We start from the raw sequence: 27,594 nt of genomic DNA on the forward strand, positions 1-27,594 counted from the left end.
AGACTCTAGAGAGCCCAGTGTATGGAAGATACCTTAACTTAATCTCAAATTGAAATGGTAATTCTGCCTCTCCTAAACCTCTAAATTCCCATGCTTTCCCTCTTTTAATTATTTCCTATTTATCCTATACATTACATGCTTTTATATATCTTTTTGCATGTTGTCTCCCCCATTAAGATTATAATCCCCTTGAGGGCAGCGAATGTCTTTTGCTTCTTTTTGTACCCTTAGCATTTAGTACAATGCCTGGCACATAATAAATCATTAATAAGTGATTACTGATTAACTGATTGCTGCCTGTACCATCTAGCTGGATAATAAGCGCTGACATAGTATAAGCATCACTTTTGAGGATCCTATATAGTTGGTTGGTTGGTTGCTGTCCTTTGTGTTCAAAGAGGACCAAAATGACATGACTATATTGGGGTCAAGGTACAATATGTCTGACTAAGGCTCATCAGACCAATATAAGTTTAGAAGACTCTACCACAGGTTGGACACAAATAGTCTATATGAACATTTGGAGCAGAAATGTCTCTAAATTTGCACATCTCACATTTCTTTTGAGCTATTGCAATTCTACTTAACTCACAGAGCAAAACACCTTCTTTGATTCAGGTATGCTATGCTGGGCAGTCTTGTGCCAGTGTCTCTCCCATGTCATGCAGTCAATTCTAAAGTTCTTCAGTGAGACATTTTTTTCTCAAAATTTTATTTTAGACCCAAATGCCAGAAGACAAATACAGAATAGAAAAAAGAAACATAAACTTATAAACTTAAATATTGGAACTTGAATACAAAGTTAGGAGAAAAAAAGCATGCCGTGTACATCGCAGAACATGAGAGGATTCAAAATATGTAACAACAGATTTCCATTTCAAGAAAGCCTATATGAAAAATAATACTTGTCATGCAGAGAATTGTCCATCGTTTCTTTGTCTCCCTGTGAGTTTTCTTTTGTTCTCTGTTGTGCACTTTTTTACTTTGTTCTCCCCCCCAATCTCCCTCCAGAAGGCTACAATAAAGTTTAGATATGTTTCTCTATAGCTATAGATATATACATAGACATATACTTTCCCAAACCTATTTTACTCTTGATCTTTGTTTTTTATGTAACATCTCGTTTCCTATCCCTCCTGCCTCCTCTACTTTACTTTTACCCACTACCTTGCCCTCTTATGACTTACCTACCCCCCCTCTAAGGATCTCTCTCCCCTATCCTCCCATTCCCATAAATCTAAACACCTTCTATACCCCTATTTTACTTATTTCCTCACACTTCCCTCTAAAGATCCCTCCCTTGTCCTCTTTCCCCTCACTATATGCTTACCGTTTTATTTTGAATTTAGAAGACTTTTATACTTTTCTAAATATATATGTATTGTTCCCTCTTACCCATTCCTGATAAAAGTAGGTTACTATGGGGGCGGCTAGGTGGCGCAGTGAGTAAAGTACCGGCCCCTGGAGTCAGGAGGACCTGAGTTTTGTTCTGGCCTAAGACACTTAACACCCACACAAAAATAAACTAGCTGTGTAACCTTGGGCAATTTACTTAACCCCAATTGCCCTCCAAAAAGGTTACCAGAACTACCAGTCCTTCTTTCCCATCTAATTCCTCTGTATCAATTCTTCCTTTTACACCTCAAATAATTACTCTTTTAAGCTGTTCCTAAATGGTTTACTTTTAAAATTCATAACATTCTCAGGTTTACCCCAATCTTTCTTATAAACTACCCAATTATTGATAAGAATCTTAGACATTCATGTTACATTTTACATATATAAAAAGTAAACAGTCTGTTCTTATGGATCCCTTATAATCAGTCTTGGTTATATGCCTTATATTTCTCTTGGTTCTTATATGTTGAATCTTCTATTAAGTTCAGTTTTTTTTTTAACAAAGTCTTGAAAGTCTGAGAGTTTATAAAATGTCCATTTTACTTTATTCAGGATAATATTTAACTTTTGGCTGGAGCCCCAGTTCTTTTCCTCTTCTATATGTTGTGTTTTAAGACCTGTGGTTCTTTAATATCTCTGCTGCTAGGTCTTGTATAATTCTAACTGTGGCACCATCATATTTAAATCACTTTAATCAATGCATTTAATATTTTTTCCTTGAGCTGGGGGTTTCGGATTTTGACTATGATATTCCGATGAGTTTTCCTCATAGGATCTCTTTTAAGTGGTGATGGATGGTTTTTTTCTCTTTCTACTTTCCATCCTTGTTCTAATGCTTCAGGACATTTTTCTTTGATTATTTCTTGTATCTATTTTATCAAGATTCTTTTTTTGATCATAACTTTCAGTTAGTCCAATTATTTTTAAATTTTCTCTTTTTGATCTATTCTTCAAATCTATTGTTTTTCTTATAAGATGTTTCACTTTCTTTTCTATTTTTTTCATTGTTCATATTTTGTTTAATCGTTTCTTGATCTCTTATAATTTCACTGACTTCACTTTGCCCAATTCTAATTTTCAAGTTGTCATTTTCTTCCTTAAGATTCTGAATCTTATTTTCTAATTGGTTAACTTTCCTTTCATACCCTTTTTGGTTTTTCTTGGATTATTCTTATTTTCTTTTTCAGTTTTTCCTCCATCTCTGTCATTTGATTTTTGAAGTCTCTTTAAAGATCTTCAATGAATTCTTTTTGGGCAGGTGAACATTTGATGTTACTCTTTGGGGGTTTCTTTACTTCTATATCCTCCTCCTTTGAAGATGAACCCTGGTCATCTCTATTCCCATAATAATTTTTTATGGTTGCATTTTTTTGTCTTTTGTCTGTGCTTTTTTTTTGTGGTGATTTCTTAATTATTTGTAATCACCTCTAGCTCTGGGGTATGGGAAAATGGAATCTACCTCTTGTGCCAAATCTTCAGTTCTCCCCTCTAACCCGAAACCAAAGCCAAATCTCCAAACTCCTGTACGCGCCCACAGCCAGAGGCATTCTATGCCATTGCTTCTGCACTCATCGGGCAAGTGCTGGTTCCTTCTTGACCCCACAGCTCTTAGCAGCTCAGCTGGGTCTGGTGTTCCTGGTCAGCAGAGGTTCCCTTGATCTTCCCAGGCTCATACACTCAACCCCCCTCACTATTCCAAGGTGATGGTGGCTGGGGCTGAGGCAGCCTCTCAAACCAACTAACTGCAGGGCTTGCTACTTGTTGTTTAAGAGGCTTGCTGTTAAAATGGAACCTAACCTGGAGGTGTTTACTCTTCACAGGGACCAAACCTCATCCTGGGATTTTTCTTCTGATCTTCTCAAATTGTCCCTGGAGGACCCAGGTTATGTCCCTGTTCTCATTTATCTCCACCCACACTTTGTTCACCCTAAGGTGCTATTTCAACCCTTTTGTAGGGGAAAATTTTGAAAGGTTGGAATTTTCTGACCTACTCCACTATATTCCCAGAATCCTCTCTTCAGTGAGACTTTGAGAATGTCCTTGTATTGCTTCTTCTGACCTTCATGTAATTGTCTTGTGTGAATTCTCTGTAAAGTCTTCTTTCAGGTAAACATATGTTTGCCATTCGAACAATGTCACCAGCCCATTTGAGTTGTGCTCTCTGTATTAGAGTCTGAGTGGTTGGCAGTTCAGTTTAAGAAAGTACTTCAGTGTCTGGTACCTTACCTTGCCAGGTGATATTCATTATCTTCCCAACACAATTCAGATGGAAGTGATTCAGTTTCCTAGCATGGTGCTGGCATACTGTCCAGGTTTCACAGGCATACAACAATGACATCAGCACAACAGCTCTGTAGACCTTCAGTTTGGTAGGTAGTTTAATATCACTTCTCTCTCACACTTTCCTTCACAGCCTCCCAAACACTCAGCTAGTTCTGGCAATGCATGTGTCAACCTCATTATCTATGTGTACATCCCTAAAAAGTTTAAAGCTAAAGTAAATGAAATTAGCATCAGCATTAAAAATGTCTCCATTTGCTTTAACTGATGGTTCCATGCATGGATGGTGTGGTGCTGGCTGATAGGGAACCTCTATTTTCTTGGTTTTCATTGTCAGGCCAATATTAGCACAAGCAGCAGAGAACTGATCCATACCTGGTTGCATCTCAGCTTCAGAGGCTGCATTGAGTGCACAATCATCTCATGCATCACATCTCTATCCACCTTACTCTTGGCTTGTCAGCTGATCTTGATGCCATTTTCATCCTTGTTGAAGGCATACTACAACTTGTTGAAAACATCATGCTAAAAAGCACGGGAGCAAGCGCAAAGACTCGCTTTATTCCACTAGTGACTGGAAAATCATGAGAGCACTGTCCATTATCCAGAACCCGTGCAAGCATGCTGTCATGAAAATGACATACAATACTAATGAGATTTTTTTTTAATTTTTGGAGGAGGCAAAGTAGGGCAATTGGGGTTAAGCGACTTGTCCAAGGTCACATGGCTAGTTTTTATTAAGAGTCTGATGCCGAATTTGAACTCAGGTCCTCCTGACTCCAGAGCTAGTGCTCTATTCACTGCACCACCTAGCCACCCCAATACTAATGAACTATTAATGGAAACCAAATTTTGCCACAATCTTCCACAAGCCTTCACTAATGAAAGTATCAAAGGCCAGATCGACTAACATTTTGTACAGACCTCTGTTATGCTTCTGGCATTTCTTCTGGAGTTTTGGGCTGCAAACAACATGTTGACCCTTCTCTGGCCCTTTCTGAAGTCACATTTGTTCTCAGGTGAAGGATCAGACTATTAAGGAAGACTCTGACAAGAATCTTACTGGGAATGACTAATAGACTCTCACTGTGATTGTCAGAGGACAACCTATTTTTTTCCTTTATAGAGATGAACAAAGGAGGTATCCTTGATCTACTGGGGGATAACCTCCTCTTGCAATATAATCTGGAAAATTTCAGTCAGCTTTCATATGAGCGGTGGAGCTGCTGCCTTGTAATCTCTGCTGGAATGGAATCATTACTAGGCACTTTGCCACACAAGAGGAGCCTAATGGCATTCAAAACCTTTTCTTCACTTGGAAGTTCAGCTACAGAGGGATTAACTTCAACCTTAGGTATACAGTCAATGGCTTCAACATTGATTGACGATGGTGTGTAGAGAACACTATGAAAATGTTCAGCCCATCTGTCCAAGATCATGTCCTTATCACTGATCAGTGTGGCTCCATCAGTACTGAGTAACTGAGATGTGCCATAGGTCTCTGGCCCATAAATGGCCTTCAGGGCATCATAAAAGCACTTTGAATTGTTACTATCAGCATAAAACCGAATCTCATCTGTCTTCTTGCTGAATCAAGAATCCTGCTTTTCTTTAAGTTTCACTTGCATTTTACTTTTGTGGAGTAAAATGCTGTCCTCTTAGACAGGGGTGAACTATCCTCCTGGTAAACCCTGTGACGTTCCTGTTTTTCATTTATCAGCTTCTGATGTTCTCTGTTGTTTTTGTCAAACAAATCTTGACATTTGTGAGTATTCTGGTCAGATGAGTAAATGTGATGCTGTATACCAAATCTCTGAAAGCTGACCACTCCTTTTTATGCTCCACTGTTGCTAAATGTGTGCTGGCTTAGCTTTACCTCCAAGTTAACAACAAACTACTGACACAGAAAAGCTGAAAAAAAAAAACCCACTCTAGTTTCTTGACATTAAGTCTTCTGGTAGCCCTCTTGCCTTGGGGCCACCACTTTTGATGAAAGTGAATGTCTAGCTTGGAGAGGATAAGTCTATGATCAGTGCAGCACTCTGCGCCACACATTGCCTTCATCACATGGTCTTCTGCCTTCCCAATGATCTCCTTATATTCTCTGAATCCTGATGAATAGGGTCACTGAAGCGGTTTTTAGTTCTGGCTGTCACATTTTATGAAGGATATCCACAAGCTGGAGTGCAGATGTTGAGAGGATTTAGATATCACGTGAAAGAATAATTAGGTAAAGAAAATGGGAAGGTTTAGGCTGGAAAAAGACATGACTTGGGGTGGTGGACATGTTGGCTATTATCAATTATTTTTAGGGTAGCCATGTGTCAAAAGGATTCCATAGATTCTGCTTAGTTTGATCTCTTAGGCCTATGAACCATGGTTGGAAGCTGCAGGGAGGCAGAATTAGGCTGATATAAGGAGAAACTTCCTAAAAATTTGAGTGTAATTTTTTTAAGTGGAGTGAGATTCTTCTAGAGATGTGTATTCTCCATGTCTTAAGGTCTTTGAGTAAAACTGCAGAGTGGATTCTTAAGACCTCTGATATGGTCCCCTGACACATAAACACAAACATTAGGAACACCACCCAGGGAGATCTGGTTCTCCATAGCTATGTTGTTTTGTTATGAAAAGGTTTCACAGGACTCTCTTCTTTCAATTCACAGATATCCTGAGTTAATTAACAGCAGAACTCCAGCAGGTTCCCTAGAGCCTTACAAGGGTTCCTGATGGCACATCCACCCTCTCCTATACTCAGAATGAGAAATATTACCAAAGATCAGTCAGTTTGACTTTTAAGTTCTACAGGGCTGATTCCATCTAAATATTCTTTCCTTTCTAACATGGGAATGGATTTGAAAGCAGTGTTGCTAATAAAGAATCAAAATAGGTAATGCATACTTATAAAGTATTATATCAGTAATGGTCATTATTATTATTTATTATTTTTGTATGAACTTGTGATTTCAACTTTGTAGGGAATTCCAGGAAACTTCCTTTACCAGTGCAGATGGAACCTGCTCAGAAATTTAGTCTCAGTTACCTGGGGGCATTAAGAGGTTAAGTAATTTGTCCAGGATCAAAACAGCAGGATTTATTGAAGTCTGGACTTGAACCTTGATCTTCCTTTTTTCCCCTCAATAGTATTTTATTTTGTTTTTTCCAATTACATGTAATGATAGATCTCAACACTCATTTTTGTAAAATTTTGTGTTCCAAATGTTTCTCCCTCCCTTCCTCCCCTCTCCCCTTCACAAGACAGTAAGCAATCTGATATAGGTTACACATGTATAATCATGTTAAACATATTTCCATATTAGTCATGTTGTGAAAGAAGAATCAGAACAAAAGGGAAAAACCATGAGAAAGAAAAAAAAAACCCCAAAAGTGAAAATAGCATATGCTTTGATCTGCTTTCAGACTCCATAGTTCTTTCTCTGGAATTGTCATGGATCATTGTTTTGCTGAGAAGAGCTAAGTCTATCATAATTAATCATCGCACAATGTTGCTGCTACTGTGTAGAATATTCTCCTGGTTCTGCTCACTTCATTGAGCATCAATTCATATAAGTGCTTCTGGAACCCTGGTCTCTCTAGTTCTGAGGCCATTTCTCTATCCACTACCATATCCTGACTTCTTCTTATCATCATTACTATTATTATTCTTACTACAACTACTCATAAACTTCCCCACCATTACCAAAAAAACCCCAAACAAAACCCAAAACAATGAGACCATTTGATCCTCTTCACAGACATCCTTTGGGTTTCACAAGCTGCCTTAAAAAAACAAAACAAAACAACTTCCTTAAGCCTTCTTTAACCCTTCATATTAAAGTACACTTCACTCACATAAAAATCTTGGAGGGATGGCAAAAAGGCACAGTCCCAATCACCGTTATTTGCCCTGGCTAACGTCCTGGTCCCTAGAAATAGACCAGTCTAAATTCTGGGCCCTGGAGCAAAATGTCAAAGAGGGCCCTTTAATCCTTCTTAATTGTAAAATGGTTAGAGAATTGCCTTCTGCATTTTAGTAGCTACTCAGGCAGCATTTACACTTCTGATAGGAGGGTAAAAGTACTCAAAACTGCATTAGCAATAACTATCCCTGGCTTTTCCTCTAATCCTCAAGTCTCTCAGGGAGAGGCCTTTCCTAAGCACTAGTCACTACTGCCAATCCTACTATTCATCCCAATGGCCTCCTTGGATCAAGCCCCAAAGTGGCTGCTCTAAGCTTTTCTCCTCTTCCTTAAGAGCCTAGTCTCTCCCTTCCCCACCCACCCCTTTTCAAAACAGATAAATCTTACCTTAGGGAAAGGACACAGAACACCCCCTTGTGAGCTTTCCCTCTACTTACTTGCCCAGTCTCAACAGGTCCCTCTCAAAATTCTCTGCTCTTCCTCTCTAAAGCTCTGCTACAGGATAGATACCATGTCTTCTTATTTTCTGAGAAATCGTAAATTACTCCCACAGCCTTCTTTCTGCAACATCTTTACATTTTCCTGCTCCTTTTGTGTTCAAACATACCTCCTTGTTTCATTCCTTTTACCATTAAAATCCTCAAACAAGTTTTCTTCGGCCTAAGCCTTTACTTCCTCACAAACCTTTGGGGTATATATTTTCACTGCAGGAAATCTGCATTTTCCTTTCAAATGCAAATATATCCAAAAAGGGCAATGCATTAATTGGGTCAGTCACTTATGCACACCTTTTCTAAATATAAACTGGAACATGAATTCCCTGATCAGTCACAGGGGTCTTTTGAGATAGCTCTCACTTTTTTCCCTCATCAGAATCATTTGAGTTGTCAGAATTTTGTTTCTTCACCTCTTTAGAGCTAAATTCCCCAGTATAACTCTTTGAAATAGATGCTATCAAAATCAAAGGTGGGCATCACATAACCATCAAGGGGTGAGTTTATCCCTTTACAAGACACTGGCTGATCCTCATTATTATTAACTCAGTAGTTTCTTCCTAAATTTCTAGTCATTTGTCCTTTGGCAGTCAGTTCCTCAAGGGTCACAATCAGGTTCAGATTTGTTATGTTGTCTTTTTTCTAAGAATTAAAATTTTAAGAACAAGGATTGTTGTCTTCAGGTTATGTTTATAGTGCAAAGAGGAGAATGGAAACTGAGCTGGAAGTGGGGAAGGGCAGATGTTAGTTAATCACAACATAGTGACAAAGCCAACTCCCTAGGGCAGAACTGGATATTATATAATCCAGGTAGCAGATTTGTTTCAGGAAAACTAACTAGACTAGGGAATGTGTCAAAGGCAAAGGAGGGCTCCCAAGGGGAGCCAATCAAATCTGCATTAGGTAAATGCCAAGGTCATTGCAGGATGGCTGAAGCCCAGGAAAGAACTCTTAGTTAGTCAGCTGGAGCTCAAAGACAGGTTCGCAGCTAGAGATTCTGAGGTGACAGAGGCAACTTCAAATTCCAAGGCAGAAATCTAGGAAGAGAGGTTTGTCTAGAGGATACATGAGAAAGGGAATGCCTGCCATAGGCCTAGGGCTCGCACATTTAGAGAAAACAGATTCTAGAAATAGATTATACAAGAACCTATTGTGTGGTGTCTCAGCCTCAGGTGTCTGAGACACCTGGGAGATTTACCAAACCAAATCATTATGATCTAGAAACCTCAAACCTGACCTAACCTAACTAGGATGAGTTTGGATGACCGCTGACATGGGAAGAACAACTGTCAGGCAAGGGATAACTAACAAAGACAGAAAAAAAAGTCTAGTTCATTTCTAATGACTCTTCTTTCAGATTTTCTCACATGTACTCTGTATACATGCTGTATATGCCTACTTATTTACATGTTGTTTCCCACATTAAAATAATGCCTTCCTGGAGAAGAGGGATCATTTTTTATCTTTCTTTGTATCCCTAGTATTTAACATAGTGTCTGACACATAGTGAGCTCTTGTTTATAAATGCTTCTTAAATGACTGACTGAGTGACCTATTTATATAGGGCCAAAATTAACTATCAAGACTGTTTCATTGTGTTTTGATTTCCTGTATATTTGTAGTACAGCAACAAAACTCTTTTAAAATACTTATAAAAGACAGGCTGTATTTTCTTTTCAGGGACTGGGGTCAAGGAAGACAGGGAGAAACCTGTTTCTTTATGGTCAAATTGATCTATGTCCTCCTTTCCTACCTCCCCTCTCACCTCCTTTCAATAAACTCCAGTGGCTCCTTTATTAACTCCAGGACCATGTATTAAACCCTCTGTTTGGCTTCTAAAGCCCTTCATAAGTTGGTCCCTTTCTATCTTTCCAGTTTTCTTATACCTTATTCCTCAGAAGACTGTAAACTCCTTGAGAGCAGAAATTGTCTTTAGTCTATCTTTGCCTATCTAACCCCTTGGCACAATGTAAATTAGTTAGTACTTAGTATATGATTGTTAACTGGCTGGGGAAGTAGAGGAACCCAAGTACACAGAGAAGGTGGCAATCAATAGAGGAGTCTAGTAAGCAGAATCCTGGGGACGGATGGCAGTGGAGGCTGAATAGGGGAGAGAAAGGGGAACAGGCCATGGAAACAAGCACACTCCTTTAGTTGCTGCATGTTACAACCTGTTCAGCATACCATATCACATTTATGTGACTAAAAATACCACTCATGTTTCATCCTGCTAGTCATATTATAAGTGCTTTAAAGCAAGGTTAGGGTGGAATGGAAAAGCATTTATTAAGTGCTTCCTATGTGCCCTTCACTAGGCTAAGGTGCTAGGAATCCAAACAGAGAATTGAGATAGGTTCTGTTCTCATGGAGTTCATATTCTAATTGGGAAAGACAAAACACAGAGGAAAGTTCAGTTGCAGGGTGGACAGAAAAGGCCTGTGGGTCCCTAGGGTTCATCTTCAGGGTGAATGACAAGGTCCAGGAGTCCTTGGGGTGTACAGCCTGGGAAACTAGAGGGCACAGTGGCAGGTCTGATGGTAAGGCTTGGTGTACCTCTACGTGACTCCCTGAATTAAGTAGCTAATTCAATTTAAGAAATATTTATTAAGTGCCTACTATGTATCAGGCATTAAACTAAGCATTGGGGATACAAAAAGAAGAAAAGTCAGTCCCTGCCTTCAAGGAGATTACCATCTAATATGGACAGTGATGTCTGTTCCACAGCCAGGGTCCTGGAAAAGCCTGGGCTTACAACTTCTGGATCCCTGCTGGGATCTAAGCAGGAGAAGGGCTGGAGATTCAAGAAGAGCTTCCATTGGCCTAGTCAGTTTCCCTCTCTTGCCCCCAAAGGGATCATGGCTTCTTCTTTTTCTGCTCCACAAAACCAAAAACTATTTTGGTCAATAGAGCAGCTATCTAAAGTGATGTAAGGTTTTTACAATTTACAAAGTATTTTCATACACATTAATTGCCTGATCTTTGTAACAACTCAATGAGGTGTGTGGTGCTGCTATTGTCACTCTAATTTTACAGATAAGGAACTTGACACCCAGAGAAATTAATTGACTTGCCCAAAAGTAAGACACTTAGCTAGTGACAGCTGGGATTTGAAGCATGGTCTTTCTGATCATAGGGTTCTTTCAACTATACTTGCTTCTGTGCTTAATAAATGCTAATTGGATGATCAAGTCCAGGGCCTAAATAAATGTTCATGGAGGCAGTGTGGTAAAGCTGAGTGTTAGATTTGGAATCAGAGGAACTGGGTTGCAATCCTGGCTCTACCAGATTCTACTTATGTGACCTCAGGCAAGTTATTTCATTTTTCTCAGCTATCTCCTCTGTAAAATGAAGGGTTTGAATTAGATTATCTCCAAACTCTTTCTGGTCTAGAAAATTACTGTATGACTCTATGATGTTGAGAACAGCTTTAGTGCATGCAGTAAAACTTGATTTCTACTAGCTGAAAAGTCAAACCATGAAGCATATAGGTAATGTGAACACTCATGTTTGCCGAATCCAGGAATATAACTCCTATATAATAGGCCTGAAGAGGTTAAAAAAAATCCTACAATATTAGGATTGAATGTGAGGAAAATAAATTTGGAATGTAAAATAGGAAAAACTTTTCTAAGTGGAAAAAACTGAGAAATTTGGATCTCACAAATATCAAAGCCCCATCATTCACTGCATTTTTTCAGATTAGGTATAAAAGCATTTGTATGGATAGTAAATAATTTTGACTTGGAAGAATGATGTAATTAAAGACTGAATAAAATGATGAACATGAAAGTTCTGAAAGGATTATGGGACTAGGTATTTAATTAATTCACATTTGTAATGGCTTTTAAGGCTTACAAACCACTTTCCTCACAATAATCCTGAGAGGCAGATAGTAGAACATGAGTATCATCTCTGTTTTACATAAGAGGACTAAATAAGTGTTGGTGCCAGGGTTCAAATCCAATCCTGGGTACAACTCGTATATACTCTCAAAGTAAATATGAGGACTTGTAGCCATCAGCATGGGGAGATTCATCCACCAACACAGATCTCAGTTCATCCGTGACTTAGTGGAGAAGTCCTAAGGCATTATCTAAGGCATAGAGATGGTTCAGTGAGTTGTCCCTAATCACAGAGCACCAGGGGTGTGATAAGAACTTGGGTTCCTGCACCTGAGACCATTCTGCATCACTGCAGCTGGATGGACAATCCTCAGAGCTGGACTATCAATACTTAGAGAGATACTGTAGATGGACAATGAATTGGACACAAAACTGAGGAGGAAGAGATCAAGGCAGATGACATTTGGGAAAGGATGTTACTAAACACTTTCAATGACCTCAAGCTGCTCTCTGAAACAAGACTCATTTAAAAAAAAATCAATGTTCTCCTGTTGATGGTATACGGATGTGAATCATGGAATACCACAATCTCCAATGAATCAAAATTGTGGGTAATCCCAGGAGCAATAGAGAAATGCATAGTGGGCATAAATAGGCTGCAGCACATCTTTACTACATCCTGCTTAACTGAACAAATTTCATTACAGGCAAGAGTGGCTGGTGTAAAAGATATTAGCAAAGAGACTGACGACTAGAAAATGAAGTAGGCTGATTTTTGTAGTTGAAAGCAGGACATAAGAAATGTAGACAACCCACATTATTCCAATAATGTCTACAGGGAAGTCCCCTAGGTGTTGGGTGGTTGCACTGTGTAGGATTTTAGAGAGAAGAGAGTGGTTAGGGATGAGCAGACTTGGTGGGGCTGTGATCTTTGCTACTGAAGGAAACAACCATATTGATGAGATCCTGGATCCATTGAGGCACTGAAGTATTTATGCTATGGTACTCCTCAGAAAGCTATTAGTAGGCAGAAGTCTAATTCTTTGATATTATAATCCTATCATTTGTGGTAATGGACAGAGAAGTAGCAGGTTGCACTGGAAATGAGCTCTGGTTTAGGTTTAGGATATGGGTTTGAATTCTGACTTGTGCAACATTGGGGCTGTCACTTTATTTCCCTGCACCTCAGTTTCCTCATTAATAAAGTGAAGATGGCTGAACTAGATTATGTTTCAGACTCCTTCCATCTATAAATCTTATGATTTTTATTTTTAATTTGAGACTTCCAGAGACAACCAAAACAAAAGCAGCTAGGTGGTACGGTGGGTTGGGCATAGGACCTAGTATTAAGAATACCTGAGTACAAATCTGGCCTTAAATACTTACTAGATGTGTGTACATGGGCAAATCACTTAGTCTCTTTTGACTCATTTTCTCCACCTACAAAATAAAGATAATAAAAGTATCTTCCTCCCAGGGTCACTATGAGGAAAAAATGAGATATTTGTAAAATGCTTTGCTAACCTTGAAGTTCTATATAAATGCTATTACATGGTGGTGGTAATAGCAATAGCAGCAGCAGCAGTAGTAGGGAGCAGGTAGGTAGAGTAGGAGGAAGAGACAGCTAGGTGGCTGAGTGGATAGAACATGGCCTGCAGTCTGGAAGACCCAAGTTCAAATCTGGTCACAGACACTTACTAGCTGTATGACCCTAGGCCAGTGGCTTAACCTCTGTTTGCCTTAACCCACTGGAGAAGGAAATGGCAAATCACTCCAGTAACTTTGCCAAGAAAACCCTATGGACAGTGTTGGTGTACTGTGGTCCTTGGGGATCATGAGGAGTTGGACACAACTGAACAATAGCAGCAGCAGCAGTAATAATATAAATGTAAAGGGCTGTTAGACATATCAAGATCTTCTAGGTCTAAGAATGTAATGAATCTCTGGAGACATATCTACAGACATCATTAACCAAGAGTCACATGACTTCTTTGTGTCCCTTTTGGGCATCATTGCCAAGAAATATATTTCTTCTTACCACTACTATCTCTGTCAATAAGTTTATTGAGAAAAAGCTTCATTTGCAACAAAACAAAACAAAATAGTCCTAGATCCCAGTGTGGTGAAAGGACTGAAGACTAGAAGGAGAGAAAACAAATAACTGTACTGGGTGATATGAATATGCAGTTGTAGAATATTATCTTTTGACAGAAGGGGAATCCAACAGGCTAAGCAAATTGTACATGAATACCCAACAAACTGGGATCAGTGCCAGAACTAAGAAACTGATTTTAATCGGAACTATTCCTTTTAGATTCAAAAGTTCTCAAGTAGGAAAGTCTAGGAAGGATAGCTTCTAAATTGTTCTTTTGAAATGTGGGAAATAATGAGGCTTCCCCCCCCCCTCCCTTCACCAGAGCTCTAAGGCAGAGGACCAGTTAAGTTCAAGGAAACTCAATTAGCCCGGCCTTTCCTCTGCTGGACCTCCTCTGGCTTGGAGAATCATAAGCCCCAGAGGTGGCCTTTTCATTTTGGGTTTTTACCATGGCATTGTTGTGATGTGACACTGCCAGAAAATTCTCAGCCAAGCAGCTTTCAAAGCAGAGTCTGATATGACCACAAAAGGAACCTCTGCTTTCTGCAGGGAATAAGAATTTAAATCTCAATTTGAATATGAAGATGGTTGGTTGTTGTGTTTTTTAACCCACTGGCTCTTGAAAAATAGAAATATAGTAAATAAAACATAGGCAATAATAAAGCTAAAATATACATATATATTTGCTTCATAAAATTCTTACTTTTCTATTTTAAATTTAACAAACATCCAAAATGAATATTTTCATATATAAAGTAGAACAGAAATGGAGGCTTATGTATGCATTTTATTCTATATAGTTACTTAAAATATGTATGTATGTATCTATCTTCAAGATTTTGCTTTCAAAGGTATCCTACTTTCATGTGTTTCCTTCTGAAAGTCCGTCTGTGTGCATTTTTAAAAAGACATCACTTACACTCTTCCCCACGCCCCTTCTTTTTTGGCAACATTAGCACTAGTTTCCCTTTTACTCCCCTCCCTCCCCCTGCCATGGGAGAAAAAAACAAAAATATCACAGTCAAGCAAAATAAAATTCATACATTTGCCATGTCCAATATTAAAAGTTTCATTCCACACATATTGAAGGATGTCAATTTTATTTAAGGCTCCTAGCAACCTTCAAAGTTCCTCAATTTCTCTAAAATTAAAGAAATTCTGAGAACTAGCCCCCTAAAATTTAATTAGAGTTAGTTGTTTTCATATCTAAATGTTAGCTTTTCAATTTTGAAGACCTCTCCTGCATCTGTACTAGGTAAAAATGTTCCTAACAGATCATAAAGCACATTTAGGTATTACTTAAATAAAAGTGAAAAGTTACCTTGAATTAACAAGAAAATGTTAAGAAGAAAAAGGATAATAAAAAACCCAAAGCCCTGTTCTTTTCAAATGACTGATTTTACTGATGTGACTCTCACCATACTAAGTCATGACTACAACTAAATACAGGAAAGAATATTCAACTAAGAGAAACTAAACAAAAAACATTATAATTCATCTACACTACCTTTATTGCCACAGTTTCATCAGTACTTTCTAATGGCTTTAAAAATTAGGAGAAAAAGAAAGGAGTTTTCTTAAACACACTGCCACTACAGAATTGAAAGCACCTCCATATAATATGAAATTTAGGCAAATGAATCTCTTGTTCCCCCTCTCCAACTCATGCATATACACCCCCCCCCTCCAATCTTTGCTTACTCAAACTGCAAATGCTACACTCCAGGAAGATCACAGTTCAAACACAGCCTGAAAAATATATGTAATTTTCCCTTGAAATATGTGTTTCTTAGGAGATAGGGCAAGCAGGAGAGTAATTTTGAAATACTGGAAGGAATAGTAAAAGAGATCAACTTCAAAGTATTTTCCAGTGCCTTAGTTTTAAACAAATGCCCTTTCCTGTTAGATGCATGTGAAATTTGCTTCTGACCAACATTTTTCCAGCATCAAATAATCTTCCCCTTTTAGGGACTTAGGCAAATGACAACAATGTGATTTACACAACTCTGCAATGAGAAACCATAGGAGTGAGTTTACCCTTCCTCTACCATATTGACTTTTAGTTCTCTAAATCCTCTAAGAAAACAAATTAAAAGGAAAAACTGCTGCATTATCATATCCTTCTAGCTTCTTGGTGGTGGTAAGTTTTATTTTGTCAGTGAAAAATAGTGAAGTTAATCATACATTGCAGAGGATCTACCTACTGCGAGGGTGGGGCAGGGCCTGGGAGCAGCAGGTGAGGGTACAGAGTTTCATGACCCCATTGGGGCTTGACATTGGGTAATACGGAGAATTAGTGACAAAGAAGAAAATCTGGAGGAGCACGAAGTTCTGAAAGGAATATGATGATCTTGGTTTTGACCATGCTGAATTTGAAATGCCATCTGCAAGTGCCTTGCAAAAAGTTGGAAATGTAATCAGATGTTGAGGAGAGTAGACAAGACTGGATATATACAAGTGGGGATTTCACATACAGAGGTGATTTATAGCCATAGGAGCAGATGATATTGCCAGAGAAGAGTACAGAGATATGATGTAGACAGAGGATAGAACTCTTGGGGAATACCCATATTTGCGGGGAGGGGGAGGGGAAGGAAGCCAACCACAATGCACAAATCCTATGGCAATGATGACTAAATTTTTTACAAAATATTTTACCTTAAAATAGATTCTTATTCACAAGCCCTGAATGGCTGCTTTTTATTTCTGGTACATTAAAACAAATATATAAAAGTCTATATATAGCAATCTCTAAACAAGAAATCTCTTCACTGGAAATTTTGCCCAGAGAACAGTAGACTTTCGAAATGATGAGATACAGTGTTATCATTATGCTCCTAGTGGCATTAAAGGAGGAACTTTTTTTTTCTTTTAAAATTATGTGTAATTCTGTAACAAACAATTGTGGAAAAATAGAGCACTGAGGCCTCAACTGTGTTATAGATAATAACAATTAATATTAACAGTACTCTGGTCTGAAATCCTCTCTCTCATTTGAATCAAAGACTTAGTCTTCTTTGAAAAGAAAACTTTATCAATGGGGGACAAGAGTGAGGGATGGGATGGTAGAGGCGGGAATTTTGATTCTCTGATACTAAGAAAGTAAGTCTGGTTTATGGTGACCATACTAAGAGTGGAAATTTCTTTGTTCAATTCCATTAAGAGAAGTATCTTTATGTTTACCTTTGACCACACTGAAAGAGGCATCCCTAGATGGAAAAGGCAGTAATTGGTTTCAGGAAGATTTTTCCTCCAAAAGTACCATTGGCATTAACATTATTATTTTGTGTTGGTAAAAAAAAAACAACAAAACCATGAAACTTAAAAATGTAGTGTTCAGGTATTTCATTCATGTCTGACTGTGACCCCATTTGGGGTTTTCTTGGCAAAGATACTGGAGTGGTTTGCCATTTCCTTCCCCAGCTTATTTTACAGATGAGGAAACTGAAGCAAATAGGGTTAAGTGACTTGGCCAGGGTCACATAGCTAGTGTTTAGTCATTTAGTTATGTTGTCTAACTCTTTGTGACCCCATGAACTACAGCAAGCCAATACTGTCCATGGGGTTTTTCTTGGCAAACATAGAGTAGCTTGCCATTTCCTTTTCCAGTGGATTAAGGCAAACAGAGGTTAAGTGACTTGCCCAGGGTCACACAACTAGTAAGTGTCTAAGGCTGGATTTGAACTCTTTTCTGTGAAATTTTATCTTTTGTTTCAAGATTACTATAAAATGTAAGTGGAAATTACTTCGGTCAGAAAGAATTTCAATTAGCTGGGGGGAGAAGAGGAATTCTGCCTCTGCCTTGTTTAAACTCGCTCTTCAGGCAGAAATGCTTATATATTATTAATAAATTGTCTCTGGCCAACTTTCTCTAAAGTACATAGTACAGAACTTTTCTTTCACCAATATAGCAATTACTAATACAGGTGAGTTGGAACTAATACCGTGAAACACTAATTACCAGTGATTTAATTTTTTAAATGATTTCATTTATTATAAAATGGTATCTTTGTGCTAAAGTGAAAGCTAGACAATAGAAAGAACTCCCAAACTAGTCACATGTGTTTCAACCAATTATTCCTTCCTCCCAGGTAGAATAGTAAAAAAAAAAAAAAAGATTTTCTTTTAAATGGAATTACTTTAACCCCCCAAAATCATAAGATTAAAGAGTAAGACCTAGAAAGGACCTTTGAGGTTGAGTTTACATTACATTACTCCCTCCTTACATTACAGATAAGGAAACTAAGACACAGAAAGGTTAAGTGACTTACCCAGTCACATAGCTAATCAACAATTAGGTCATTACAAATTTTGAAATGTTTATGTTGAGGTTACATTGCATTATTTTTCCTGGATTAAAAATACCCCATGTATACGGGGATGATTATTATTTCTGAGAATGGGGAGAGAAGAGAACAAGAAACCCCACCCCAAATCAGAATAAGGAGGCATTTGTATTAGTAATGATATTGGTTCACCCTCAGTGTTTCATTGCCTAAACTCACAGTGACAATCACTTCCCTTGCAAATTTAATACACTGTTATAGGGTTTCATGGGTGCACACTATTGCACAGAGAGAGAGAGGCTGGCTTATTGTTTTATATTGTACTATAGACTGTGACTGGCTTACTTCAGTGTTTTAAAAAAGACCTGGTTCAGTACAATATTCACTAAAACTCTGTTTCTCATGGCACTCTGGAAAATGATTTAACTACATGGCTTACAGCAGAGGTCCAATTTTTTGCCTCATTGTCTGTGTTCTGAATCCAACCTAGTCTAATATTTTGGAAAATGTTACCCATTTCTGTACTAAGCAAAGTAAATATTTTGTCAGTTGTTAAGGATGAGCTAGAGAGTAAGACCTAAGGATGTATCCAAATTCAGCAGGAAGACTTGGAACTGCTTGGGAACTTTTTCCAGATTGTGATTTGTAATGTCTTTTAGAAGCCAGCAGAAATACCAACCACTTGAACTATTAAGAAAAGGCTGAATGAACCTTTTCACAGCAGTAGAAATTTTTTCCATACAATCTTTCATTAAAGTTGGCATAGAAAGGAGTTAGAAAAAAAATTTTCTGTCCACTGAATTCTATATGAGCATGTTTTCCTGTTTAGAAAGAATTGTCAGAACTAGAAGGGTCAAGACAAAATCTAGTCTAATCCTCATATTTTACAGATAAGGAACTGAGGCATGGAGAAATGACTTATCCAAGGTCACATTGCTAGCTAGTGTAAGAGCCAGTTATAAAATCTTTATCTCCTAATACAGTTTAATCCTCTTTCCATTTCACCTGGCTATTTCCCTGAGAATCACATCCTATAATCATTACTTTAATGAATGGAAAGATGAAAAAATGCTGTCATCTGTTCTATGCTGTAATTTTAGGTCTGAAAACCCTCAAAGCAATTTACCAAAGTGAACTAAGATCATTTTGACTACCACTAAAAAAAAGCATTCTACTGCTAGCGGTCAGATGGGGACTCTGGCGAGTGATTCAGCAGTGGTATCATCAATATGGACTTTCTGGTCAAGGTACATCCCAATGTGTACATTTCTTCCATTACAGCTGATGGAGGACCCTGTAAAACTAATTTGTGGAGCTAAGTGGGTAAGGAATATGAGATAAGAAATCTAGTCTAATGCAAAGCGCTTACTCTGTCAAAAAAAGCTTAAAGAGCAATTATAAAGCCAGAAAGAATCTTAGAGATCCAATCCATCATTTTATAGATGACAAAAATGAGGCCAAAAGAGGACCTGTGTGTACAAGTGCATCAAATTAGTGTCACACCTAGGATTACAACCTATATTTTCTATGTCATATCATACATCATTTCGTATCATATTATATCATAACATATTATGCAGCTAGGTGGCACAGTGGATAGAGCACTAGACCTAGAGTCAGGAAGGTCTGAATTCAAACTGGCCTTAGATATTTACCAGTTGTGTGACTCTGGGCAAGTCATTTAACCTCTCCCTCTCTCAGTTTTCTCAATTGTAAAATGGGGATGATAATAATACCCTGCCTTCCAGGGTAGTTCTGAAGATCAACTGAAATGATATCTGGAATGTGCTCAGCATAGTGCCTGGCCTACATAATAAACACTGGAGAAATCCTTCATTCCTCCCCAGTCTAGTGATCTTTCCACCACAACTCCCACAATATTTATACTTGAACAAGAAACACTTTTTTTCACTCTCAATCTTGATCTAAAGATTATTTAAAGACCAATGGAGACAGAAAGTACAGTAAGAAATAATACTGGGGAAGACAGGACATCACAGTCTGGGATTAAAATTAAAGCTATTTAACCACATAAGCGTTGGTGGTATTATCAGCCAGTGTAATGTATCACACAACTCACTGTTATCACACTGTACTCACACAGTGTAATGCCCCCATCCAAGCTACAAATGGGGGTAATTATCCCTAAACACTATTACAGTTAAAAATGACAGGTCACAAAATATATCAGACACAAGCAGAATTTAAGTAAATCTGTTGGTAAAGTAACTACAAATAACTCCAAAATACCAAATAAAGTAACTCATTAACTAAGAGAGAAAAGGAAGAAAGCTTTTAAATCATATTAATGCCAAACTTATCTAGAAGGCAAAAGGAAACTAAGGAATACAGCCAAAGAGAATGAAAATGATTTATACTTGGTTTGGCCCATTATAGAAGGTCAGAGTAAGTTTAACAGGTTGTTGTTTTTTTTTTTTTTTTGTAATGAAAGGAAAAGGAATCTTATGTATTCCTATACACATTTCATAGGAAGAATAGTTTCAGAGAAGAGCAAATAAACTACCTGTGTAGTCAGTGGTGGAGCATCCAGTTTCCTTATTTAAAATTTGTGGATTAAAAAAATGTGGATTTGTAGGTGAATTAAAGGAGTCAGATTATTATTACAGACAAACTAACACCATTCTTGCCACCAATTAAGGAGCACACATGGCATGTAAATGTTCTCTCCGAACAGATAACAGTAATATGGGATGATATATTTATTATTATATTATTTTTAATATAATTATATACATAATTATAATATTATATATAATATAATATAATATATAAATTATATAATATATAATATTATATTTTAGTATAATTATATATGACATATATAATTATATCATTTTTATATATATAATAATGCTTTAAGGTTTGCAAAGTGCTTAATCCTCACTCCTCTTAATCCTAAAATAAGTACCACAGAAAAGATTATCTTTATTTTTCAGATGAGGAAAATGAGGCTTTGAGAAGTGTAGTACTTTGTCCATGGTCACAAAGCCAGTCAGAATTGTAGGCAAGATGCAAATCAGGTCTTTCCTGACTTCAAGCCTTGAACTCTTTTCACTACAAAGGGTTGTTTTCTAGTTAGTAACTAAATTATAAATACTTCCATTTAATTTAAAGTCCTTTCCTGCAGAAGGCTTATACTAGTATGTATACAACTATACCATACAATAGAATATGATTATGTACATAGGACAGGTCAAACAGTGGCATGAGATATTCAACGAGAGAGCGATTACTTTAGGGATCAGTTCAGGGAAGGCTTCTTGGAGACTGTGGTACCTGAGCTGAGCCTTAGGAAGAGGATTTCAACAGGTGGGAATCTGGAAGAATAAAGGCTCCACAAAGGGGAGCAGGATATTAATATTTTTGGAGGAGGAAGAATAGAGGACAAGCTGATATCCAGTTTGGATAGAATGTAGGGTATACGAAGGAGAAGAATATAAGATAATGCTAAAAAGACAGAGAGAAGCCAAGCTATAGGGCACCTCGAATGAAAGACTGGAAGCTACCACGAGAGTAAGTAAAATGTAGTAACAAAAGTAGATGCCCAGAAGTCCACAGACTTCTAAAATCGAAGAAAGAAGTTAGTAACAAAATTGCCTCAGATAGTTATTTAGATACAAATGCACAAAGCATGGTAAACAAACTCTCCTTGTCTCTCTTCTTCAAACTCTTAAGAATAAAAGTTACCAAGATTCATTGCTTCCACTCTCCCACTTCTCTTCTTAACCCTTTGCAATTTTACTTCTGAATTTGCCACTCATCTGAAACTGCTCTCTCTATGATTACCAAAGATATTGTATGGCCTTTTTCCAGTCATCTTTCTTGACATCTCTCTAGCACATGGCACTGTTGACCACTCCTTCCTCTTGCATAGTTCTTCCACCTTGGAGTTTTGTGACATCACTCTTTTATGTCTCCTTTGCTGTATAGTCAGTAAATGACATTACTCTCACTAATTGTGGGTGTATCCCAGGGCTCTATCCTAGGATATTTTCATTCCCTACACTATTTCTTTTGATGATTTCATTAGCTCTTGGGAGTTCAATTATCACCTCTATTAAGATTACTCCCAAATCTATATCTATACCTCCCCCCCACCCCCACCAAGCTCCAAATTGCATTGCCAACAAATTGCTAGCTAGACATCTCCACCTGGATGTATTTTCCTAACTGCCCCTACTATCCCTTCTTGCTGTCTTTGCTATTACTGTCAAAGATACCAACATCCTCCCAGGCTTGAAACCTTGGTGTCATCCTCAAATTCCCATTCTCATTCTCCTTCATATCCAATTGGCTACTAAGTCTTGCCAATTCCACTTCCAAAAAACCTTTCACATCAATCCATTACTTTCTACTCACACAGTCACCAAGTTCAGGCCCTCATCACTTTTTATCTAGATGACTGTAATATACACAGAAGAGAAAAGGAAATCTATATAAAACCATGAATCTCTATTACATATACCATGGTTTTTAAAAATATATATATACAGTAAATTTAACATGGCAAAACCAAGTCTGCCCTGCTTCTTTTTTATTCCATTCTGAATTTCTATCTATACACACACATATTTTTTAAATGTTTGAAACTCTTCATTTAGTTTGTATCTCTATCAACAACCCCCTACTTCTTCCACCCTTATCCTTCCATACCAAAACAAAACAAAAAAAACAAAAAAACAAAAAAACAAAACAACCCACCTCCCAAAACCAAACCTAAACCCCTCCTTTGTAACAAATAAGTTGATGAAACAAAACAAATTCACACAGTTGCCATGGTGGACAATGCGTTTCTTATATTGTACCTACAGCCTATTATTCCTCTGTCAACAGGTGGTACAGATGCTTCAACATTCTACTGGGATTGTGATTAACTACTGGACTGGAGTTCTATGTTTTTAAATTGTTTTCCCTTACAATACTATAGTAATTGTACAAATTACTTTCCTGGTTTTCCTCATCATTCATACAAGTCTTGCTGGGTTTCTCCGAATTTTCCCTTTTTTCATTTATTACTCTGCATTATTCCATTATCTTCATATACATAATCTGTCCAACTATTCCCCAGTCGATGTGTACCCATTTTGTTTCCAGTTCTTTGCTACAACAAAAAAGTGCTGCTATGAATATTTTCATACATATGGTTCCTTTCTCTATGTTTCATCAATCAATCAACTAACCAACAAGCATTTATAAATGCTTATGATATTACAGTCACTGGACTAAGAGCTATCACAAAGCAAAAGCAAAAAAAAAAGCCCTTGTCCTCCAAGATCTTACATTTGAGGCAAGTGGGAGAGGAGGCAAGAGGGATGGAAAAAACATATTTAGAAATAAATGTATATAAATACATATAAAATTTTATATAAGATATAAAAATTAATATAAAATATAAAAACATAGTAGATGAAACCTTAACTTTGGAGGGGAAGGCTCTATGAGCTGGAGATAGGGAGCGGGAGAGGCCTAATACAGAAGGTTGCATTTGAGTTGAGTCATGAAGGAAACCAAAGGGTTCTAAGAGTTGAAAGTGAGGGGGGAGAACATTCCAAGCATGTGAGGCAGCCAGTACAAAGACACAGAGACAGAAGATGTAATGTTGTGGGTAAGACATAGCAAGCAGGTCCCTGTGCTTGGATTGTGGAGTACCTGGAAGATAGTAAAATGTAAAACATGGTAAGGAAGGTAACTGAAAAGGTAGGAAAAGAGGGATGTGAATCTCTTTAAATGTCAAACAAAGGACTTTATAGTTGATGCTGGAGGTAACAGGAATTCACAGAGATTCACTGGGGTTTCTGAGAGAACATGGACAGATCCCTGCTAAAGAGAAATCACTTGTGTTGATGTACTGAGGGTGGATCTGGAGTGTAGAGAACTTGAGACGAGGAGGCCAATTAGAAAGACACTGCAGTGGTCTGGGTGGAGGGGAAGAAGGCCTGAATTAGGAGGATGGGTTTACAAGTGGACTGAAAGAGGTATATATGAGAGATGCTGGGAAGGGAGAAATGACAAGATTTGCCAACTGATGCAATATAAGGTGTGAGTGACTGTGAGAAGTTGATATGATATTGAAACTGCAATCCTGGATGAATAGGAGAATGGTGGTGCCCTTGCCAGTAAGAGGAAAATCTGGAAGAGAAACAGGTTTGGAGTGGAAAGATATATTCTATTTTGGACATGTTAAGTCTGATATGCCTATGGGGCATCCAGTTGGAAATATCCAGTTGGTAGCTGGGGATATGAGGCTGAAACTTCAAGAAGAGACAAGGACTACACTTATCTGGGCAGCAGAGAGGTAATAAGTAAAGCCAAGAGGAAAATGAGGAGATTATCAAGAGAGAGGATACAAAGGCTTGGGTATACATACAGTTAATAGGTTTGATATGAGTGAACATCTAGGAAAGAAAACGGGGAGTAGTCAGATGTAGGAGAATGCAATTCCTTTCTAACAAGAGATGGGAAACATCACTTTTCTAGTTCATGATTGGTCACTGGAGTAAGATCTTCTTGGCTGGAAAAACAGAGTTTATGAGTAGTAATGGGAAAAGGATCTGGAAAAAAAATACTGGAGACAGACAGTGAAGGGATTGAATGCCAAACAGAGAATTTTGTACTTTATCTCTGAGGCAACATGGAATAGTGGAATTCTCAAACATGTAAGTGACATGGTCAGACTTGTACTTTGGTCTGTAGAAGAGAAAGAATGCCCTAATGAAGTTGGTGGTGCAGATGATAGAGCACTGGGTCTGGACTCAGTAAGACCTGGGTTTGAAATCAGCCTCAAACATGTATTAGCTGTGTGACCCTGGGCAAGTCACTTAACCTCTGCTGGCTTCAGTTTCCTCATCTGTACAACTGGCATAATAATAGCACCTAACCTCCCAGATTGTTGTGTTTTAAAAACACACTGAGAATGACAATAAAAATTTAAAAAAATAATAATAGCTTGCATTTATAGAGAGCTTTAAGGTTTACAAAGAGCTTTATAAACATTACCTCAGTTGATCCTCACAATATTCCTGGGAGTTAGGTGCTATAATTATTTCATCTTACAGATGAGGAAAGATGAGGAAGCTAAGGTTAAGTGACTTGCCCAGAGTCACACAGCTACTAAGCTTCTGAGTCAGGATTTGAACTCAGGGTCTTTCTGACTCCAGGTTTAGTGCTCTATCTATTGTGCCAGCTAGTTACCTAGAATGGATAGGATCCCTGCTTGTGGAGGATGAGATGATAATAACCAAGAATGGAGATGATGGAGTTGCTCAATTCAGTCTGATTATGTTTTCCATGCCAAGGAGACTGATCTTTGGAACAGAAAGGCTGGAACAAAAATGGTTAATAGGGAATTGATACAAGCAGGGAGATACTAAGAGAACACCAAGCTGTTTTTAATGAGTTCAAGGAGCCCGGTTCAGGTGAACTATTTATGCTCAGGACCAGCCAAATTTTGGCTGTCACAATGTATTCCATAATGTCTGGTTTATAATTGTTAATATTGTTTTCCTAACATGTAACAAGATGGCATAGCGAAGAGGGCTCTGGCCTTGGCGTCAAGGTGACTTGGATATGAAATTCTATATAGATATTTATTAGCTTCTGTGATTTTGGGCAAGTTATTTAAACACTTTGGGTCTTTATTTCCTCATTTCTAAAATGGCAGGGTTGGACTTGATAGGGTATTTTCCAGGTTTATAATACTATGTGTGTTATTTAGGATTTTTATAACTGTTAATATTATCATTCCCTTCTGTGTAAAATTATATTGCCTAGTAGAAATTAGGAAGTTTGTATTCCCCTTTTAAAGGCTCCATTAATGTCTCATTAAATATGAGGGCATCGTTGAGGCAATAGTCGAATAATGTGATGATAAAGAAAATGTGATTAAGACACCTGAGTTCAAATCAACTGAATGATTTTTTTTTCCTGCTTACCAATCTAATGTTCTCCATTAATTTAATTTATATTTCTTTTTAAATTATATTTTATTTTTACAATCAGCAAAAATCCTCATTTTCTCCCTCTTGCCCCAAACTCTTCCACCCAATTGAGAAAGAAAAATAAAACTCCTGTCACAAATACGTATAGCCAAGGGAAAAAAAAAATGTCTGCACTGTTCATGTTCAAAACATATATGTTTCATTCTGTACTCTGAGTCCTTCACAACTCAATCGATTGGTAGCATGTTTCACCTGCACTGGTCTCCATCTCTGGAATCATGATTGTCCCAGAACTCTCTTCTTTCTCATCTCTACCTCCTGGCTTCTCTGGTTTCCTTAAAGTCCCAACTAAAATCCCACCTTCTATAGTAAACTTTTCCTGATCTCCCTGAATGTATCTTGTTTGCACCTAGTTGTTTGTTTGCATGTTGTCTTCCCAACAGGCTGTGAGTTACTTGAAAATGGATACTGTTTTGTCTTTGTATTCTCAGCACTTAATACAGTGCCTGGAACAAAGGAGGCATCTAGTGCTCGCTTCGGCAGCACATATACTAAAATTGGAACGATACAGAGAAGATTAGCATGGCCCCTGCGCAAGGATGACATGCAAATTTGTGAAGCGTTCCATATTTTTAAGAAGGAGCAAGGCATGGAACAGGAGGAAAACAGTGAAGTCAGTACTCCTGCACCAAAAGCTTCAAAGGAAAATACAAGCTGGTTACAGGCCATAGAGGACCTTAAGAAGCAGATAAGAGAAGTGGAGGAAAAATTGGGAAGAGAAATGAGAACAATGCAAGAAAATTATGAAATGAGAGTCAACAGCCTGACTGAAGAAAATAATACCTTAAAAAACAGACTGACTCAAATGGCAAAGGAGGCTCAAAAAGGCAATGAGGAGAAGAATGCCTTAAAAAGTAGAATTTGCCAGATGGAAAAAGAATCTCAAAAGCTCACTGAGGAGAATCATTGCTTCAGAATTAGATTGGAGCAAATGGAAGCTAATGACTTTATGAGAAATCAAGATGCTGTCAAACAGATCCAAACAAATGAAAGAATAGAAGGCAATGTGAAATATCTCTTGGGAAAAACCACTGACCTGGAAAATAGATCCAGGAGAGATAATTTAAAAATTATTGGACTACCTGAAAGCCATGACCCTTTAAAGTAAGAACCTAGAAAGCATCCTCCAGGAAGTTCTCAAAGAAAACTGCCCTGATGTTTTAGAATGAGAGGGCAAAATAGAGGTTGAAAGAATCCACCAATCACCTCCTGAAAAAGATCCCAAAAAGAAAACTCCTAGGAATATTATAGCCAGGTTCCGGAA

The 27,594-nt window shown here is 37.8% G+C and overlaps 1 protein-coding gene and 1 non-coding gene across 5 annotated transcripts in view; one reads left to right on the forward strand and one right to left on the reverse strand.

Annotated features, from left to right (window-relative positions):
- The window catches only part of AIG1 (androgen induced 1), a 326,437-nt gene that overhangs the window by 121,736 nt on the left and 177,107 nt on the right, over nt 1–27,594 (reverse strand). The gene's annotated exons all lie outside the window — the stretch shown is intronic.
- Nucleotides 26,798–26,904, forward strand: LOC138153385 (U6 spliceosomal RNA). Its single transcript, XR_011166364.1, has one exon. It is a non-coding gene; the product is annotated as a U6 spliceosomal RNA (small nuclear RNA).

Source organism: Petaurus breviceps, unplaced genomic scaffold (assembly GCF_028583685.1).
Source record: "Petaurus breviceps papuanus isolate PSGF00001 unplaced genomic scaffold, PetGlider_PUasm1.0 90977, whole genome shotgun sequence".
In the NCBI taxonomy this organism is placed as follows: domain Eukaryota; kingdom Metazoa; phylum Chordata; class Mammalia; order Diprotodontia; family Petauridae; genus Petaurus; species Petaurus breviceps.